Below are 20,165 nucleotides of genomic sequence, written 5' to 3'. Positions count from 1 at the left end.
CTGACGTTTAACCTAGAAAGTGAGCCTGCTGCACAACAGCTCTGCCAGAACCGCAGCGATGCTGCAGACTGGGGCAGCCTCAGCTGGGTGGTGACTCCAAGGTTTTGTGGCCTCCCAGGGTGAGAACGCGGCGCTCAGTACGATGATGTGTTGGTCCCATTGCACCTGAGCGCTATCTCTTCAGAGAGAGTAGATGGGCTTTTGTGCAGAGACTGCCATAAAAGCAATGAAAGCGCTTATTTTTGGCAAGCAGAAGCGGTGTAAGGACAAAACTGAGCTGCTATAAACCAGGAATTGTAAGGAGGAGGAAAACAGTGCTGACCTGCGTGGCAAGTTTCAGCCGATGCAGTGCGCAACGGTGAGGATACGCAACTCCCCCGAGATCAGGGTTATAATAGGAACTGCAGTGACCCTCCACTACAGTGGGGCTTCTATGGTACTATAATTAGGGTTATTACGATGAAGTCAGGCATATAAATGTTAACATCCTGCTCATTAAAATAGTTCTTCTCAGAGAATTAAAGATTCTGCATTTTACATTCATAAAGTGAATAATATAAACTTAACTTGTGGTTTCTTTGATTACGTGTTGGAAAGAGTTAAAATTCTCTATGTAGATAGCTGTAGTTTTATTATGTAAGATGACCTTAGGAACTGTCATCCCCCTTGAATTTATACAAAGAATTCAAAGTAAAGGTTTTCTAGGTTACGCTTCTTTTTTCAACCCTTTGTCCTGTCAGCTCAGTCCTAGATATCTTCATCTGCCGACATGCCCAGATGTGCAATGAATGTTGATTTGAGCTGGCCCCTCAACCCCTCCCTGCTGGTGTCATTAAAACCAGGGAGGTAGCTGCTCCCCTGGCATCTTTGGCAAGGCTTGGCTTTACACTGCGGACTAAATTATTGATGAAGAGCACTTCTGTCGCAGTGTGTTTTACCCACCTTTAAATGAAACAGTGCGGATAGAGCTGTCATTGCCTCCTCACTCCCTGCAACTTCTACATGACATTTATGATGTGGTTCAGATTGCACTGAAGCAATTAATTTCCAGTAGAGCCTGCACTCAGAATGAAGTTCCCTGACAATTACCAAGGGCTGGTTTTTCAGCAAGCATACTCCACCGTCATTGATACCGTATACAAAAGAAAACATCGCAGCATTCCATAAAGGTTTGTTGGTCTTTTTTTTTCTGAACCCGATGCTCAGTGCCTGAACATCTCTTTCGCATCCTTTTCACACTGATGCCGTTCCTTAACAATGTGAAGCACAGTGCTCAGCTCCACGCTCCGGGCCTGATCCTGCTGTGTGCTGAGTGCTCTCAGATTCTGCTCCAGCCAGCAGGACTCGGGTTTTGCCATCTGCTACGAAAAGCCTTACCAAAAATGCCTGTTGGTTTTGGTAAGAGGCAGACAGTAACTTCACATAAGGCATCTGTCTGCACCTGGAAGCCAAGCCTCTTTTATAATTCCGCATTCAGCCATTAAAATGGTGCTGGGTACTCCAGGAACTGCTGTTTTATCTCTCTTTTAGGTGCTGTCTGAACATGAAAATAGACTTTTTTGTGAGGAAGTAATGCTCCTGCTAAGGATTTGTGTAGGATAAAGACCATCATAGGTTTTGTTTATAGATGCTGTTTCTCTTGCACTTAACAGTCTCCCAAAGACCTTGATAGTGAGCTCCCCACATGAAGCATCTGCCAGTCTTTGAGCAGGGAGATTTTTGCCCAGGCATGGAGCTCATAACCTGTTTTGCTGCAGAAGAAACGCTGACCTGAACATGGAATCGCACCTGCTGCTCCTCTTAAAATGGAGCCACCAGCTTCCACCTGAGTAGCTTCCAGGGACAGACAGAAGAAGCCATGGTTTCACATTAGCAAAAAGAAACACAGTACAGCTCCATCTTCCTTGTCAGCAGCAGCACTAACAGAGGGTGAGAGTTCAGACTGGCACCAGTGCATCAGGATGACAGGCATCTGACAGATGCATAGACAGGATTGTAGGCAATATATTGATGGAAAAACTGATGTCTGGTCTTGTACTTATATACTCAGGCTCAGAGGTGAATATTCTGAGAACTGAAAGGTTTGGACGTATATAATTATTAAGAAAATGTGTGAACTGCTTTGGATGAATTAAAACGCTTCTTAACACAGAGCACGAAACTCTCTGCTGGAGAGCTGGGAAGACTAACCAAATTTGCCTTCCTCATAGTTCTGGTAATCATACCTTACAGTACAACTAGCAGTATCAGAGGGAGACTCTTTGAAACGTAGTCTGAGGTGTTTGGGCTCCGGAGATGCTCTGCAGTGAGTGCTGGCCTCATGCCACAACATCCATGGATTTAGGAACCTCTTTTTAAGCATTCCCTCTGAGAAAACTGTGGCTGTGCTGCAGCTGCTTGTAATATATATATTTTTTTTCAGATTCATGAGATTTAAATTTCATTTGAGGCAGAGGCAGAAGAAATAAATCAAGTAAAGGGATTTTATTCCATGGCATATTTAACTAGCATAAAAAAAAAAAGGGGGGGAGGGGGATTCTTAAAAATAATAAATTAGTATCAAATATGCCTGGCTGCCTAGCCTGCTAGCCTGACCATGTTCAGTGTGGCAAAGCATCTGAAATGGTTTGAAGGAAGGGCTAGCATCCTTTCCCTGGCATGGAAACTCTTCCCTGGTTGCTTCCTCTCTGGGAGAGGCACCCAAATTTGTTGCTGTGGCTGAATTACAGGAAGGTGTCTTTAAAATGTCTCATCAGTACCTCTCAGAAGTCAGAGGAACTAAGATTGAAACCGTTGGAACCTGAATGAGGCACTAAAAAAAGTGAGTAAGGAATCTGGCATGTTCTTCACGTTTTAGTGGTTTCGCTTCTAATGATTCTACCACCGTTCTGCAGTTAAGGTTAAACAGAAAGGCTTATGGGATTCACTGCAGTATTGTGTTGGAGACTGAGGGATGCTTAAACAAGGGATTTGTAGGATAGGGAATAGCCTTTAATGAGAGTTTCAAAACTCCTGTAGATATGTGTTGGCCCTTTAGTAGAATGTGAGGGGGGTCTTCCAAATATACCACATATCTTCAGAAACCTTGTTGCTTTGTCCATCTTTCAGCTGGTTGGAGACAGATCCCATAAGTGTAATGCATCCTTTCTGCCCTGGATCGGAGAGCACAAAAGCCCGTGTCTTCTCACTGATGTTTCAGGCTTGGCTATTTCAACATCAAGATTTGCACCTCTGCCAGGACAGTGTGTTTCACCCTGGGGGCTTAGAATAAGCCGTACCAGCACACTGTTAACTGTGTCAATTTTAATAATAATTGGCTGGTACCACAAGCTAATTTATCTGCTGATTTTCTGGTATGCATGTTATGCATGTTGGTTTGCCTATTGTGGTTTTATCAGCAGATGCTGAGATAGACAGTAGATGGAAAATTTGTTTTGGTATTGCTCTCCTTTCTGCCTTCCTATTAGCAGGCACCAGTAGTGTGCAAACTTAAAAGGATTGGAATTTGGTTAACCGTCAAAAACCTGTGTGAATTCCCCAGCTGCTTTGTCAGGTGGGCAAGCTGTTGAGCAGTGTCTTGCTGGGCACTGCATGCAGCAAAGCATTGGCCGGTCTGCAAGTTTTGGGTTTTGTTTATGGAGGGGGAACGGGATAATAGACCTGCTCACCGCTGCATCCCTCTTTGGAGGTATGCACTCCAGTATTTCACGCTGTGTACTGCCAGACCATTTCACATTGTTTTTATGGTGGACTGAGAAAACTCTGGTCTTGCTACCTCTGGCTCTTTAAAACACCCTAGGGATGAAATGCCTCAGAGAAGACTTGATTAGTTTAGTCCTTTTCCTTTTTTTCTGTCTGTTAAAAAACATATATATAAACCAAGAATTTATTGGCATGCCTACTTCTGCAAACCAGAGTTGCAGTCTAGCCCTGATATGTATTTTTCACATAAAACCACAACCTATCAATCAGCATTTTAAAACTCTGGCATCTGTATTCAGCAATCTAAATAAAACTGGCTTTATTTTCAGAGGTGTGGGAAACTTTGAGAGATGACGGGAAAAAAAAAAAAAAAGGAAAGGATCACCACTGCATAGAATAAATGGTGCATCACCATTGGCATGGTACGAGTGGAAACTGGATTTTCCATGGGCCTCAGGCACTGGGCTTTTGGAGGCAAGTTGGGCTGATGCCCCAGAGAAAGGGGTGTGAATGGGTGGTGGGTGACAGTGGGACAGACACTGCTGCAGGCAGAAGGTTGGTGGGGAGCTCCTTTCCACACCCTTGCTGAAATTCAAAGGTCAGTGGGGAGGAGAAGGCTGCTGGGTGCTGCTGGAAAAATAATGCTGTGGCTTGATCGAAAAGTGGTCTGCTGGAGCTGGAGAAAGCAGAGGATGAAAGAGTGATGGATTATATTACATTAAAAAAAAAATTAAGCCTATCTTTAAAATATCCACAAATATTTCTATGTATGTTTTAAGGCTCATGATTCTTTATGGCTATTAGCCTAAACAATATCTCAGGTCTGAGCTCTGGATTTTTGAGTAGGACAGGACGAAATTTCTGTTTAAATATGGGTGAACGAATTCCCTTGTCTCCAGGAGAGCTGGGATCTGACTCTGCCCTGCTGTAGTCCTTTTCTGCTGGTGCCCCAAATATGATTTGCACCAGTGTTAAAAAATGCTGTTACGCGGCAGAGAATTAGACCTTGGTATGTAAAACAGGGAGATGATGCAGAGTAATTTGAGTAGGAAATCCTGGGACATTAGCGATGCTCCAAGTGCAAATTTTAATATGGATTTAACTGCAGAGCTGTTACTGAGGCCTCTGTAATGTTATTTTAAGGTTAATTTGGAAACCTCGTTGGTTGTTTTGGCTGCCTAACAGCCACTGTCATTAGTGAGAGTCGCATGGTTGAGTTCCAGCGCTCTGCTCTGAAAATCTCCCTCTCTTCAGTTGTTTATGTACACAGAAATAAATGAGCAAACAGACCATTCTTTGAGAAGACAATTCCGTATATAATAACGTGTTAATGTTTTAATCCAGTCATCTGTAGTCCCCCAAGGCAGGCAAAGGAGCTTCAGATCTGAGTTCTGAACCTTTTCTTAATGACAGATTTCTTTGGTCAGAAGCAAGTCAAGCTCTCCTTTTGTCATCCTGGCTTATTTTTCAGTCTTACTGTCTTTCCACAAGACAGCAGTGAGAGATTGCTATGAAACTAATTAATGTCTGACAGACAGATCGAACCAAATATCCAAAGGATTCAGAGTATAGTTCATTCCCCTTTACAAAGCAGAATACCACAAGGCAAGAAACATATAGATGACATTATTATACTAACAAATAGCTGAGGGAATTTTCTTGCTCATTTTATCCAAATTAGACAATTTAAGACATTTATGGTTAAACTCCCCTCCCAGGCTGCAGCTGAGTTACCTTGATGCGTTGGTAGTTGTAAAGAGGTATTATGAAATATTACCTAAGAGGGAAGCTGTGTGCTTTACTGGACCTCTATTGTCTCTCAGAGTGCAACCACAAGGGAGAAATAAGGGTCATGTGTCATGTATGCATAGCCAAAGTATAGAAGATTTATGACTTGGTGAATATGTAGATGTGCTGGTGTTCTTGACCAGGCTGTGGAAGCTGTCCTTGAGTGTGTCTGCGGTTTTATAGTTTAAAAAAATACTTCAAAGAGAGGAAGAAGCAAACAATTACACACACGCAGTCTTGGAACACTTGGGCAGTGTTCTCTGCAATCGCAAAAATAATGACTGCTCATCCTAGTCTCTGGAGGGGAAAATTTCCATATTTTTGCTTTCGAAGCACTTTCAAAGCCATTTACTGCCATAATTCATACACCACTGGATTAAGAACCATATGCCTCTTAAAATCAGCAAGAGGCTGCGTAACGGGTTTGCTGATTTAAGGAAAAGGGAAAAATAAAAATAAAATAGGCAGATTGAGACCTACTTTTACTTCAAAGGATATAATAATACCAGTTCGTAAGTCCGCTCATTCAGAAATAGCTTCAAATTAATTGGATAGGCAACAACAAAAAATATCCAACTCCAATATGTTGCCCGCTGCACTTGATTTCTGTGCTTACTGTAATGCCTTTTGGTCACCAGTTAGCAGTAATTGTAGACTGTACATTGAAAACAGGCTATGACTGCATCCAGAGTCTTAAGCAGTGCTTGTGCATCACAAGTGGAACGTTTTATCAGAGAAGCAGACACAGTTCAGAGAAACAAGGGGTGGTCTTGTGATGTTTGTTGTGATGTTTGGACGTTGTGTTGAGGGACATGGTTTATTGAGAACTATTGGTGATGGGTGGATGGTTGGACTGGGTGATCCTGTGGGTCTTTTCCAGCCTTGGTGATTCTATGATTCTATGATTCTATGTTAAGGGTGAACAACCACGGGTTGCAACAGAAGATTACAGCTTGATGCTAATTCACTGTTCTCACTGCACTGATTTCATTGTTTAGCAGCCACACGCCTCTCATTGGTGCTATTAATACCAGCATGTCTTCTAGACTCTCTCTTCTGTTGTCTGGTGTGTGATGTCTTGCAGGATCTCTGCTGGATTCTGTGTAGGGCAGCTCATGAATGTCCTCAAAACCCAACATGTAAGTACTTTGTCAGTACTTATTTACTGTCTTTGTGATCAAAAAGAAAAGTTTTCAAATAGCAGCAGGTTCTCATTCACATGGAATGGCCACAAAAGCAACCGCCTGAGTCTGCAGACTGCCAAGAAATAGCTTTGACAGGGTTCTGTACAGGGCACTGACGGCATTTCCACGGAGAGCTGTGGTCTTCTCATAGTTAATGGTTTTCCTGGCATGTAGCCCATGTGGGCATAATTCCTGTGGGTGGCAAGGAGATGGGGAGCATGGAGTTGTCATGACGAGCATCTGTCAAAAACAGAAAAGCAGTCAGATTTTTCAACCCAATTTGAAATAATTCTAACTTCTTCTCTAAATGGAAACAACAGGAAATTTAACTCCCTTTCAGACTTCTTGATTGCTTTTTCTTGACTGTGTGGCTCACAGAACAAAATTAAAAGAAATATCTTGCTGAGCCTGAGCCATGATGCCTGGAAGGGACTGTGACTGGTGCCTTCACATTTGTATGTCTTATATCCCTTTCCATGGTGGACAAAGCAATTGGATTTTAAAGAAGTCTTCCCTGCTCAGGGAGGTTGTGGTATCACTGCAGCAGGTTGCTGAAGTCTCTTTTACTGTATCCTGCTCGGATCTGGGTAGGGAGACATCTGGTGAAACGGATGGGATTTGCTCTGGAAGAGGTATGTCCTTTATCTCTCAGGGTCCTCTGCCCCCTTATGATTCTGTGCATGTCCACAATGTTCCAAAAACTGCTGTTGTTACAGCATATTAGGTTATCCCCATTAAGCAGTTGGATAATGGAAAGGCTGTTTCCTGCTTCCCCTCCTTTTCCTGGAAAGAGGCAATCAATAGGCGCAGAGCTTCATTACAAAACATTTGATGTAAGAAGAGGTTATTTGTTTCCTGGGAGTTCTGCATGGGGCAGGCCAACAAATTCAAAAGCCTATAGAAGAAGAACGATTACAAAGATCTGGGAGACAGGAATTGATTATAGTTAATCTATAGCAAGTCCCAGTGTGCATTGCTAAGAGTTGTCCCTGTCACATGGGGCTACGACTGTTTACAGAGCAAACTGCAGCTCCCTGGAACAATCTGCACTTCTTTTTTTTCTCATTTGCCTGTTGAAACAGGAGACCATGGTCTAATTGTGTCCTACATTATTTGTTTCCTTTTGTTTCAGCCTTTCAGGAATGGGTAGAAGCACAAAGTGTGTTGCATTTCTGTGTGTTTGAAGCTTGCTCTGCAAACGTATTTTCCCAGAATTTACTACAGAAAACTGAAGCTTATTGTTGTTCTGTTTTTCAGTTAAGAGGCACAGCTACTTGTTGTGCTTCAAGAGGGACTGTAAACCTCCGCTTGTAATACCTGCTTCCGAAGGAGAGCTTCCCCTTAGTTAATCAAGGTGAGTCCCAGCAGGAACTGAAATGGAACTCAAACCCAATGTTGTTGGTCATTTTTCATCATTCATTTCTCTTAAAAGCTTTCACACAGAAACCCGATCTAACCCTCCGGTTGCCTCCCTTCCCCTCAGACACATGGGAACTCTGAGGATACCAACTGGACAAGCCCCCTAAACCCATGCCCTTGGAATTCGCTTTTTTTTTTTCCTCCCGTTTGAAAGAGCCAACAATCACATGCCTGCAATAATGTAAATTTTACTTTCATTATGACTGTACTCTCCCACAAGCTAATTACATTTCAGACACAAAGGCTGTCAACTTTCCTGCTCCATGGTGATAAAGGAACCTGCTGGGTAAAATAGCCACCACTCATGTGTTATTTCAGGAAATATCTAGCCTACTGTGGGAGCGAGTTCTTGTTTTTGTATTGAAGAAATGAAACAGGAAAACTCTAGCAGATTTACAGTAAATGTAAGTGGCTATAATGATCAATATGATTGGACAACACAGTTTAAAATTAATTGCAGCCTTTGTTTAAGGAACCTGTCTGCTTTTGCCTTGTGTGTTTGTTGGGTTGTTTTTGTTTTTGGCTTTTTGTTGTTGTTGTTGTTTTTTGATTTATTGAGAATACTGCCTGAATTTGAGACCCTTTCCACTGGGATTTAAGGTAGCATGCTTTCCTTTGCAGCAGGGCTGGGCTGGAGTGATGTCAGGGGAGTGTTGCGAAAGAGATTGAATTTCCTCCCAACTCTTTGTTACCCCTGGTGTCCTACAGGCTATCACCCCAACCTGTGGGAAATAAAGCGTGCAGTGAGGCCCGTGCTTCAGGGTTTGTGCAGCCAAGTTACTTCAGAGCTCCATTTTAACCAAGTCGTTGGATTTTTCTGCTGTTAAGCAAATGAGAGCTCTCAGCTCTGGATTTGCCAGCTGAAACGTGGAGGTGATGACTTGCAGCGGATCGGTGGTGAAAACCCAAACAAACTAGGGTTGAAGGCAGCATCTTTCTCTGCGTGGCCCTCTCCATAATAAGGTTTGGGTGGAACATAAAGGCACTTCCAGAAGTAGGCTTAGAGGCCAGCTGACAGGTGCTAACTTGTTTAGCTGCTGTGCCTTGATTGCACTTGATTGTGTGCCTGCAACCTGAGCAGATTCCAGCAAGGAGTCGTATTCTACTTAAGGCACGTTCTTTAGGCAGTATATCATACTTTTGGCATCTGGTTTGGCCTTGGGGTAAGGAGGCAACCCACATGAGTGTGGTTAAGGCTTTGAGGGTAGCTGGTGCTTTCTGGCCTGTCTGGGGACACACTGTTGTTTTGGTTGCATGATGACAGTGGTACTTTTTGTGTCAGGCTGTGATTTGGCCCACCTCCCACGGCACAGCGTTACAGCATTTATCTCTGCACCTGGATGTGAGAAACTGCAGACATGGCCCAGTGCCTTTCTTCCAACGGGTGCGATGGTGCAGTGGGGAAAGACTGGGAGGTGAGTGCAAATGACAGGGAGGGGTGCTCAGTTCATTAACTGCCCACAGTAAATGAGTACAAGACACTTAGGAGGATGCCCTCTCTACTCAAAAATCTGCTGTGAATCACCCTTTCTGCATATCAAGGCTGTCACACTGCAAGTTAGTAAATGCTGTATCGTTCTCGTTCAGTTTAGCAGCAGTAAGTATGAAATAAGATCAGGGAGGTCGAATGTGGCTGTGGTTACTTAATGTTAAATCTTTGTAAATCGTTTCAGATCTTCTCCAGGACTCATGCTGCTGTTGTGCAATGACTTCAGCTTCATAATGGCTTGATTGCTAGATTCAAGGGCATAGCCCTTCAGTTACCCAAGTATCTCACCCAGTAAAATAACAGGAACTGGTGTTTCAGTATGTATATGAATCTGGAAAATAATATGCAGCAGTGCACGTTATGTGTCCAGATATTCAAAAGGCTCAGTTGGAGGAAATGACGTTTGGGCAGTCTTTTAGAATCACAGCCCTGTGAATTACATCTTCATGCTTTTGGACTGTCACTAATGAGGTGTGTGACATGCACTCAGGCACTTGCATGGCTCTGAGCCTTCACACCTCTAACTATCAGCTGGAAATAACAGTGAGTGATTTCTAGGACGCAATGATCCAGACTCTCTGACTTTCAGGTTAACATGCCTCTGCCTTCTTCAGTGGAACAACAGTGAGAACCTGTCCCAGAGGACGAGAGAAGTAGGAGTGTAAAATGAAGTTTTGCTCTAATGTTATTAAATACCTACATCCTTGGAAAAGAGGACAAATGCTCCATTTATATATGAAACAAGTCTGAATGCTTAGGTAAATGTGTAAATACAGCATGAAGCAGTGCTTGGTTAAACACTTTTTTCATGAGACAGTTGTTCTTCTGAACATACCCTGTGCTTTGAGAGGAAATGGTGGAAATGGTGAGTACGCGGTGGCTTAAAAATAACTTAATTGTGCACAGTAATTTTTTCCATACATTTTCATGAGTGTTTTTTATTATGCATTGCACACGTCCTAAATACATAATTACATGCTGTCTTGGCCGATTGAGTAAATAATACACATTAAAAAAAAAAAAAGAAAGAAAAAAAAGAATGAATATTTAACAAATGGAGTGCAGTGGCTTCAGTGTGGGGAACGTAATATGGGTTTAAAAAACCTGCCTAATTATGCACTTAACCAAGACATGAGGACAGTTCCTCTAGAGCCATTCTGGCCTGTCAAGTAAATAATATGCATTTTACAAAACCAACTAATTATGGATTTGCCCACGGGACTGTAAAAGATCTGAAGATGCAGGTAAGTAATACGCACTTTATAGCTAACCATGCATGGGGAATTTAATTTAATTAAAAATGCGGGAGGTAGAAAAAAAGAAAGTAAATAATGCCTATAATCTCTCAAAAGCCAGGAAATTCAAGTTCAGTTAGCTCCTGTGCTGTTGAAATAGTCAGTGTACTGTGAGTGGGATTTCTGAGGGTGGCTGTCCTCGGTGGAAGGGCCCTCGTTGCTCTCTGGGATGGTGCTTGGCACAGCAGGTCCGGTCTGTCTGCCAGCACTGCACACTCAGGGCTCCTCTTGGAGGACCTGTGCATCCAGGGTTGTGCGCTGTTCAGCATCACGTTTGTGCATTTTTCCCAGGGACTTTTATAGCAGATTGGCCATGGGCTTGACTAGGTACAAGACGAATGGAAACCTGTGTTCATGTTCGGTTTTATTAATATACATTTGCCAAGGCTCTGGAGGATGTTTCAGATCTGTTAAGGGGGTATGAGGAGGACTTGGGAAGTTTCTGAACCCCTAGAAGGGGAACACTTAGCCTTGAGTGGTCCATCATATGTCTCATTTTGGAATTTTTTGAACTAAAAAGAAGGTGGCATCAGGACTTTGAAAGGGTCATAGAATCATAGAATGGCCTGGGTTGAAAAGGACCACAACGCTCTTCTCGTTCCAACCCCCTGCTATACGCAGCATTGCCAACCACCAGACCAGGCTGCCCAGAGCCACATCCAGCCTGGCCTTGAATGCCTCCAGGGATGGGGCATCCACAACTTCCTTGGGCAACCTGTTCCAGTGCATCACCACCCTCTGGGTGAAAAACTTCCTCCTAATATTCAACCCAAACCTCCCCTGTCTCAGTTAATGAGAAAGCCATTCCGAGTTTAATCCTGCAAAGTACCACGAACTTGCATTTTAGCATCACTCTCTGTGTAGACAACTGCAAAAAATTTGTGCCCGAGGAAGACTGATGTATGGACTACCTTATGATTTATCAAACTGAGGAAGTGCAGATCTGGGGTGAATGAGTAAGAAGGAGTGCTAACTAGGGTAGTGCAGGAGTTTGTACATATAGACATGCCAAACCAGCCATCTCTTCACTGGAGGCTTGAACGTGAATCTGAAAGACTGCAGGCTGCTTGTTTCTTTGGGAAACAGCCTCATAACAAGAAGGCAGTAAACAGTCAGCAGTGGCACAAGCATGCCACTTCTCAACCAGTATACAAGTGTAAAGCAATTACTTTTTTTTTATGGTCCTCCTCTTTTTTTCTTAAGTCTGAAAAGCAATGTTGGGGCAGCTGAGATGCTCCAGTCTGCTCACTGATGGCTGTGTCATACATAAATACATCGCCCAGCATTTTATCCCAGTATTTTTTTTTCACCGAAGTTGTATTCTGAATATAAATTCCTGCAAGCTATTGAGATCACAAGTATGAAATCTGAAACTGCTGGTTCTATGATGATAAAGGGACATGCTCTTTAAAAGAACCCGTTTTTGCTGCAAGCAATGAACATGCTATGCGGAAAGAGACCTAGATTTGAAGTACAGTTTGAAATGCTGCAGGGACTGCATTACATCCTTCTAACACTCTTCTTCTTTGGTCTGATAGAAGCTTTTTTTTCTGTTGTTGCTGTTTGTGTGTTTACTTTGAGCATGTTAGATTGGAAAACTTCTATTAACCCCCTTCTTCCGGGCTCCCTTTCTTCCCCTGTCCTTCTCCATCACTGGGTATAGCACTTCTGTTTGGAAGCTGAAGAACTGTGTTCTTTAGCCACAAATCCATCTTCTCTAGCATTTTCTTTCCCTAAAAATGCTATTTGTTGTAAAATGCAGAAGGGGTGTTGCAGTAGTTGTCACTTACTGAAGTCAGATACAGAAATCTGTTATTAGGAAATCAAGTGCCATGCTAGAGCAGACTGGAGCACGGTCATATTAACAATTTGATGTGTACTTAACTGTGCCAGGGTCTCGCCGTCCTGCTTGCATCCCTCACAAAAAGAAGAGCAGATAACTTTAAAACAAACAAACCACACACACACACACACACAGAGTGAGAAACCAAAAAAAACCAACAAAGCAAAATGGAAAAACAAACAGACAAACCCAACCGCACTGATGTTTATTGCTTTAGAAACAGCTGCTTTTGCTTCAGCTCCTTCGGAAAGCAGAGGAGTGCAGTGAGCTAATGGCTGTGCAGGTATCAGGACCAAACGCTGCAAATAAAACTCACCTGGAGCTTTTGAGGAGTGAAAGATCAAGACTGCAACGAACAATTTCTTGCCTGCAATTGCCTTGACCGTTGGGTCACCACTGGAGAAATAATATGATAATCTTTACATTAACTGCAGTATTTCCCTTTGTGCCAATTGCTGCTATTGTTGCTGTGCTCAGCGAGGCTGGCATGCGGGAGGTGCTGCGGGACTGCTGAAGGGAAGACTTGCTCGAGTTCTCGAGCGAGGTGAATAGGACTTGGAGAATCTGACAAAAATGTTTTATCTGAGCTGTTCTCTTAATTAAATTAGTCCCATTCCAATAGCCAGCTGAATAGTGATGTCAAGAAGGAGACAGCCACCTTACGAAACCTCTCCTGTAAAACTTACTGTATTTTTAGATTCTTTCAGTGCCATCTGCAGCGCACACATCACATTCTTCGCCGTGTCATTACCTTACAGAAGTGGATGAAGAATAAGAAATTATTTTATCTAGGTCAGAAAGGGAATATGTTGAGAGAGAACTCCTTTGCAAAGGGAGAAGCCAAGCTAACGCGCAGCATTGGGAAGCACACAGGCGCATTCATTTAGATGTTGTTTTAGCCTTAGCAATTGTAGCAGCAGCACGACAGGATCGTGTAACATCTGATGCTGCTGTTGCTGGCTGAAACGAATCTCGGCGTCAGGCAATTTAGGAACTTTTGGTTCCTTGCCCCTCTGCCGCCTGATGGCCAAATTGTGCTCGACCCATCGGTGTCTTTTGCTGGGGGAGAGAGCCCAGGGAACCTTTGGGAGGTGTGGGTGAAGGTTTCCCAGGTATGAGCCGGGAAATAGCGGCGGTTGGTTTTGTTTTCCCTTTTCCTCCCGTCGCGGTGTGCATCCGAGGCAGCCGAGCTGAGCGGTGCGGTGCGACTGCCCTCTGCTGCCGGCCGAGCGCTGGCACGGCCCGGCCGCCGAAAAAATGGGAAAAATGGAGAAAAAAAAGGAGAAAATAAGGGAAAGGGGAAGGGGGGGGAAAAAGGAAAATGGGGGAAAAGGGGAGGAAGAGGGCGGGGGGAAAGAAAAAAGGGAAAAACAAGGGAAAAAGTTAGTGTTCACCCTTGTAATGTGCAGTGAGGGAGTTGGGCGTGCTTGGGAATTGGCCGAGCATGGAGCCCGGCTGGGGTCAGTGGAATTTACCAACCCAGATCGTAATATTTTATTGAAGATTTGCACTGGTGAGTAATTTTGAGAGCTGCAGTAACAAGCTCTGTGAATAATTCCAGCGTCTGTGCTTGAATACGGTGAGATGCTTTGAAGAACTTAAAAGTGCGCTTTAATATATTCCCTGAGTGCCAAGGTCATTTGTGGTCATCATTCTTAACTCATTTATTTATGATAGAACTTAAAGGAAAAAGAAAATATTTTAAATTTCCAAGTTGGAGCCTGTACAAAATCTAGCAAATCTATTTTTAACAAAGTGTTTTACCCAGTAAGTATTCCTATTATTGTGTGCTTTTCCATATAACTTATACTGACAGCAGCTTTTACAGAATACTAATATTCTCTCACACACATTACACATCTAAGGCTCCTAATTACAAATCACATTTTACACCAGCTTTGAAAAGAAAGCTCCAACACTTTGTAGAGCATTCTTTTAAATAGCCTAGTACAATATTAAATAATCATTAGACAAAGATTATTATAAAGCCGGGCTGCCAAATTACTGACTTTGTGTTTTCTGCGGCAATAATCTTTCATTTCTTCCTCAAGCACAACTCCCACTGGTGTGCAGAATGCAAGATTTAGGTCTCTTGCACAACGTGAACCGTGCATATGAACTACAGCATGGCTGGCTGTAGTATTTCAGCATTATCTGGAGATCAGGTGCGGATTGTATATTGTGAACCTGCAACTGGGAGACGTCGTGGCTCCTTGCCAGGTGGGCTGAGGACATTAATAAGATCCAAAGTGTCTTCTCAGCTGTACTCGTGAATGTCGATTGGAAACAACTTTGAATTCCCTGCTTACAATGAACAGCGCGTTGAAATCTGCTGTAAAAGTCACTTCTCTGGTTCTGGAGCTGTTGCCTTTGTGGAAGCCATGGAAAAACGTAGCTCGTGGTATGCAGTGCTAATCAAGAGGTTCTTAACCTTTTATCTTGCGGTGAGCCCTTCTGATGCATTAAATATTCCTCCATTCTTTCCCTGTTCCGAGTTCAGCGCTATTCCGGATAAAGCCTTAAGCAGTTTGAAACATCACCATGAAATTAATGCTGTGAAAAATCAATACACGTGTAATTTAACACCACGCAAGTTATCTCAGAGTGAATTTGCTGCAGAATTGACTGGAAGGAGTGTCCCACAAGTAGTGCAGGTTCTGCCATACGTCTGTGCCTCCTGGCACCTCGGTTCAAACGTGTGTTTGTTTTGTTGGCTCGGGTCGGTGTTTCTCCTGCTCCCCACAATGGTGTAAATCAGAGCTAATTTAGTGATCCCTGCATGAGAAATGCATATTTTGAAGGTCTGCAAATCACAGCTGGAGTGCCATGACAGAGCTGTGTGTGGTACATTCACACACATTTATCTTCCAAGTATCTTCTTCTGCTCCATGCTATTGTTCTTTCGCCTCCACAAAGATTGAAACTCACCTAAAATCTTGAAGATAAATCAAATTCATAACCTTGAGTGGGTATACAATTCCATAGAGAGCAAGCCTGACAAAGACGGTGAGGCTGATATAATTGTAAGGCAGCCGCCTAGCCTAGGGGGTTCCTTTAATGTTACTTCTGCTGCAATCAGGCGTTGGCACAAATTCAGACCTGGTGCAGGCTGGAGCTCTCGAGAGCTGCACGAGATGCTGGGCTGATGGGAGTGCTCTTAGCATGGCTTGCTGAGCTCATGGGCAGCAGAAGGCTGTGTGCTCCGGGTGCAGGGCAAGGAAAAGCGCGCATCTGTGGGATGAAACTTGAATGAACAGAATTTGGGAAGTGGAAATGGATGATCTTGGGTGTCAGCATTTCTGTGTGCTGCAAGGTGAGGAGGTACAAGCACCGACTAGAAGGAGTATTGGTGCTTAAAGCAACTGCTGTTCTTCCTTTCTGTCATGTCTGGTAGCTAAGTCATCTTCATAATGCAAATGCTCTTCTGTTTGGATAGTAGATCCTTAGATCAGATCTCTTCATCTCCTATCTTATACAGCCCGAATTTTAACAGCAAAATCTAAAACTGAAATCGTTTCTCAAGTGTTGGGATTTAGCCCTTCACCTGAAGTAAATGGCTGGATCTGGGAACTACTTAATAAGCTTCACTTTCCCACCAACACCATTTCTCTTTCCTGTTTAAGAGCACTTCTACAGTGCTGAGAAGCTGACGCTGTGACATATCGGAGGCAGTTTTAGGGGTGCCTCTCCTCTATACCACATTGCAGGGTCTGTCGCATAGCGTGTCCAGCTGATGTTTGAGCTGAGCCTCCAACTGGGAAATATAGCTGTTGCTTCCACTGTTACCAACTTCGTTGCCTTTTTGATGCCTCGCTCGCAAACCTAAGAGGCAGCAGACTGCTGTTTGCATTTCCCTTAATGTCAGAGTTCCCTTTTACGAGTTTCACTTTAGAAAAATGAGTTTTGAGCAGGCAGAACATATGGTCTCATAGTACTACAGAACTGCAGCTTTATTAACTTCGTGCAAGTTGTTAAAAAATAGTTTAGGAAACGCAGTAGCTATGCAGATACAGGAACGAAATCTGTACCTCTGTAGGAACATCTATGCCAGTGTAAAGGAGTAGCACAGGGCAAGTGTTTGCAAGAGTGCCTTCAAGAAAGTGTCAAGCCAGAAGCAGAGTATGAATCCTGGCCCCCTTCCTGCATCTCTTCCTGTCCAAATTCAGAGAACTTTTATTTCACATCTCTTTCTCTGATGTCTTATTTCTTGCCATTAATGAGCTTCTTGAAGTTCCTTCTGAAACGAGCTGATGACAAAACCTCTGTGTCTTTATGGGCAGACAGCATCTGGAGGTGCTGGAGTACTTTTGAGTCCATCCTCAGGGCTCACCACAATATCTATTTGACACTCATTTGTCTTTAAAATTATTTTCCTCAGATCTCTCTAAAATGATAATTTCCCCCTCCCCCGTCACATATTCAGTTTTTATTCCTTTGTTTAATACATTTCACAGTCCTTAGCAATAGTCAATGCTTTTGGCTCTTTTTTTCCCACACAGGCAGGCAGATCTACGGCCAGCTGACAACAGCCTTATCACACTGATGATGCATGTGTATGTCAAGGTAGGGAAAAGCATGAGATAAATGAGAGGGAAGAGAAGAGCCCCTCTACTAATGAGGAAACCTGCCCACGTTCTATTTTTGTAAGTGGAAATTTGAGCTATTGTTATTAGGCAGTAAAACCCGATGGCAGATGCCAAGATGCTCATCAGAGCTGTGGACAAGGATGGGTAGGGCAGGAAGCTGAGGTCCTGGGATAGGATTGGAGCAGTAAATACGAATATGGGCGTTTTGGAAATGCAATGAAATGCAAATGGCAGACATTCGGAGTGAAAAAAGCTTGACAACACTGGATTATCTGCTGTTTTCCTAAGAGGTGAACACCGAGCCTTCCCATGACGGCCCTGTCCTGCCCTGTCTGTCAGGCTGGGTTGCTCAGCAGCTTTCTTCCTGGCATGCAGATAGCATGGACATTTTCAATTGCTCCAATAGCGAGGATGCTTCTGCTGTGGAACCAGAAGTAATCTTGGTGATTGTGAAACCCAAGGAGACAACGTGGTCTCATTTGGGCCAGGAGCCAGAGGGAATGTTTTTGGCTGTTATAAGCCCTACAGTTGTAGACTAACAATGCAAACTTCCAAGGATAATTGTATATCAATTTCACATGCAAGTCCCTTTATTGAGGGGAAATATCAGAAATTAAACCTTACAAGTATCCAGAAGCAATTATAAAATGAGTCGATTATAGTGGTAATATTGTAAATGGAAATTCACTGAAATGTCAAAGTACTTGCCATAAAATGTAGCAATAATATGATACTAAACACAATACAGAGAGCTTTCAAATATTAATACCTTTATTATTTTCTCTATTAATACTGATAAAGTTCAAACAATCATCACAAGCTGATCAGGGGAATAATAATATCATTACAATCATCTGCTGGTGGGAGCTACGTACGCATAATGGTGCTGTCATTCTGTCCTGCTGGAAGATCACTTATGAACCAAGTTGGATTCTGACATAAATCCCTGGAGGTAAATGACAGGACATTACAAGGCTCAGAGGATAATTGTAAACTCACATGCTAATGGCTCAGACTTGCAAAGATACCAATCGTAACAAAAATGGTAATAAATAGCAAATTAATTTTTCAGCCTGCTTGGCACTGTCTGCTCAGAGAAAAAGTTCATTGTATTTGAAGGCTTAGTGAGCTTTGCTTGCTGTATTTATTCTACTATTATTTCCCTTATAGTGATCCATACATAATGCCACCGCTCGCGGCTGGTTTATTTAATGACCTAATCAGCAGGCTGCTCCTGGAGTTTTCACAGGATGGGGATGCCTTTTCTTGCAGAAATGCTGGCTTCGCAAAGGAGGCTTCTGAGTTCAGCAGACCAGGAGACCTCCAAGAGATGCAGATGATGCATAACTTGAGTGTCTTTAAACTCTGTAGACGCTTCTCTGTGGCATTGAGGCATGCTGAGGCTCCCAACACCTGCATGTATCTCTACATACAGCTTCATAGTCACAACCATAATAAATAATTTAAGTATTTTATCTGAGAATGCAGAGCCAAGTCATGCCTCCATTTCTGTGTACCAATACTTGATTTTTAAAGAAATTGGTGTTTGCAAAGTAAGTATTTAAATATCAAAGACTGAAGTTATAGACAGGACAGCTATATGAACCGTTCCATTACATGAAGGTGCATAGAGGAGCATATCTCAGGCAGCAGGGTTAACACCAAGGGCACTGCTAGCTGGGAACGTATCTCAGGAATATCTCAGGAATAGCAGGGCCTTGGGCAAAACTGTGGGCCCCGCTTGCAAGGTGTCTTACATTTGTGTTGTGTGGTGGAGGAATCTGTTGCTGATGATGTGCTTTCCAGGTATGTTTTTTTAAGTAATTTTTGCTTTAGAAATAACTAAAACAGGATTTTCAGAAGAACAGCCTGTGCATTTAATTATAATACTGAATATTAATTAATAAAAAACATCAAAAATAAGTTGCTGGCTGCTGTATAATTAGGTATCTACACCCATCAGATCAAAGTATGTAAATGAACTACATTCTAATAAGCCCCACTGTTTAGCTTGAGAAAGATAATGAATCTAATTTGCCTGCCTTAACTTAGCCAAAGTCACTAACTATGTGATTTTCTTTTCTTTGTACAGTTTTTTGAGCTGGTACAAAAATGAGATAATCAATAATGGGGGATAGTCTCCTGAGTGATTCCCACTAATGCTAATGGGAGTTAATTGCTTATATTTAGAGGAGATTGCACAGTTCTGGCACCCCAGTGAATATAAATTACACAGTGGCGGTGATCGCATGATGGGCTAAATCATCCCCACCCACAGGAGGAGGAAAGTTATTTGGGGAAAACTGCTCTATTCCTCCCTCAGCATCTCATCTTCTTCCCTGGGGACACACCACCAGGCTCCTTGCCTGGTCATGGCCATGCCCAAGGTGCCCAGACCTGCTGCTGGGCCCATGGTGCTGCCTCTGCCTGTGGCCTTGGGCACAGAAACATAAGGGTGGCTGTGCCTGCAAGAGTCAGCTTGACACATCTCCTGCTCTTCTGGCATCACATGCATTTGGATCTCCCAACTTCAGGCTCCTTTGTATTCCTTTCAGCTCTCTGCTGAACCATAGAATCGTTATTACATAGAATACACCCAACCTGAACCTCCCTGCTGCAACTCAAAGCCATTACCTCTCATCCTAAGCTGCAGAAGAGGGAGTAGCATCCCATCTGTATTCCCACATTTTCCATGTCACCCAGGGCTCCCGTGCATTTTGTCCTCCACTTCTTCGCGCTGGTTCCAGGGCACAAACAAAAACTCCACCACAGCCTGTTGGCAGTGCAACGTCCCTGAGACCACTGGCACGAGGCTAGCAGCAAGCGTGGTGCTAATGAGGGGAAATGGAGTTGCTAACG

General features: G+C 43.2%; 1 long non-coding RNA gene across 4 annotated transcripts in view; it reads left to right on the top strand.

The window, feature by feature from the left end:
• Positions 1–20,165, top strand: part of LOC112532111 — a 191,000-nt gene that overhangs the window by 24,331 nt on the left and 146,504 nt on the right. For all 4 annotated transcript variants that reach the window (XR_005858957.2, XR_005858956.1, XR_005858958.2 and 1 more), the window contains exon 3: positions 7,932–8,028. This is a non-coding gene — a long non-coding RNA (uncharacterized LOC112532111). The remainder of the gene's footprint in view (positions 1–7,931; positions 8,029–20,165) is intronic.

This window comes from Gallus gallus, chromosome 3 (genome assembly GCF_016699485.2).
Source record: "Gallus gallus isolate bGalGal1 chromosome 3, bGalGal1.mat.broiler.GRCg7b, whole genome shotgun sequence".
In the NCBI taxonomy this organism is placed as follows: domain Eukaryota; kingdom Metazoa; phylum Chordata; class Aves; order Galliformes; family Phasianidae; genus Gallus; species Gallus gallus.
The sequence above is the reverse complement of the archived record's forward strand: the minus strand, read 5'-3'. Positions and strand labels throughout refer to the sequence as shown.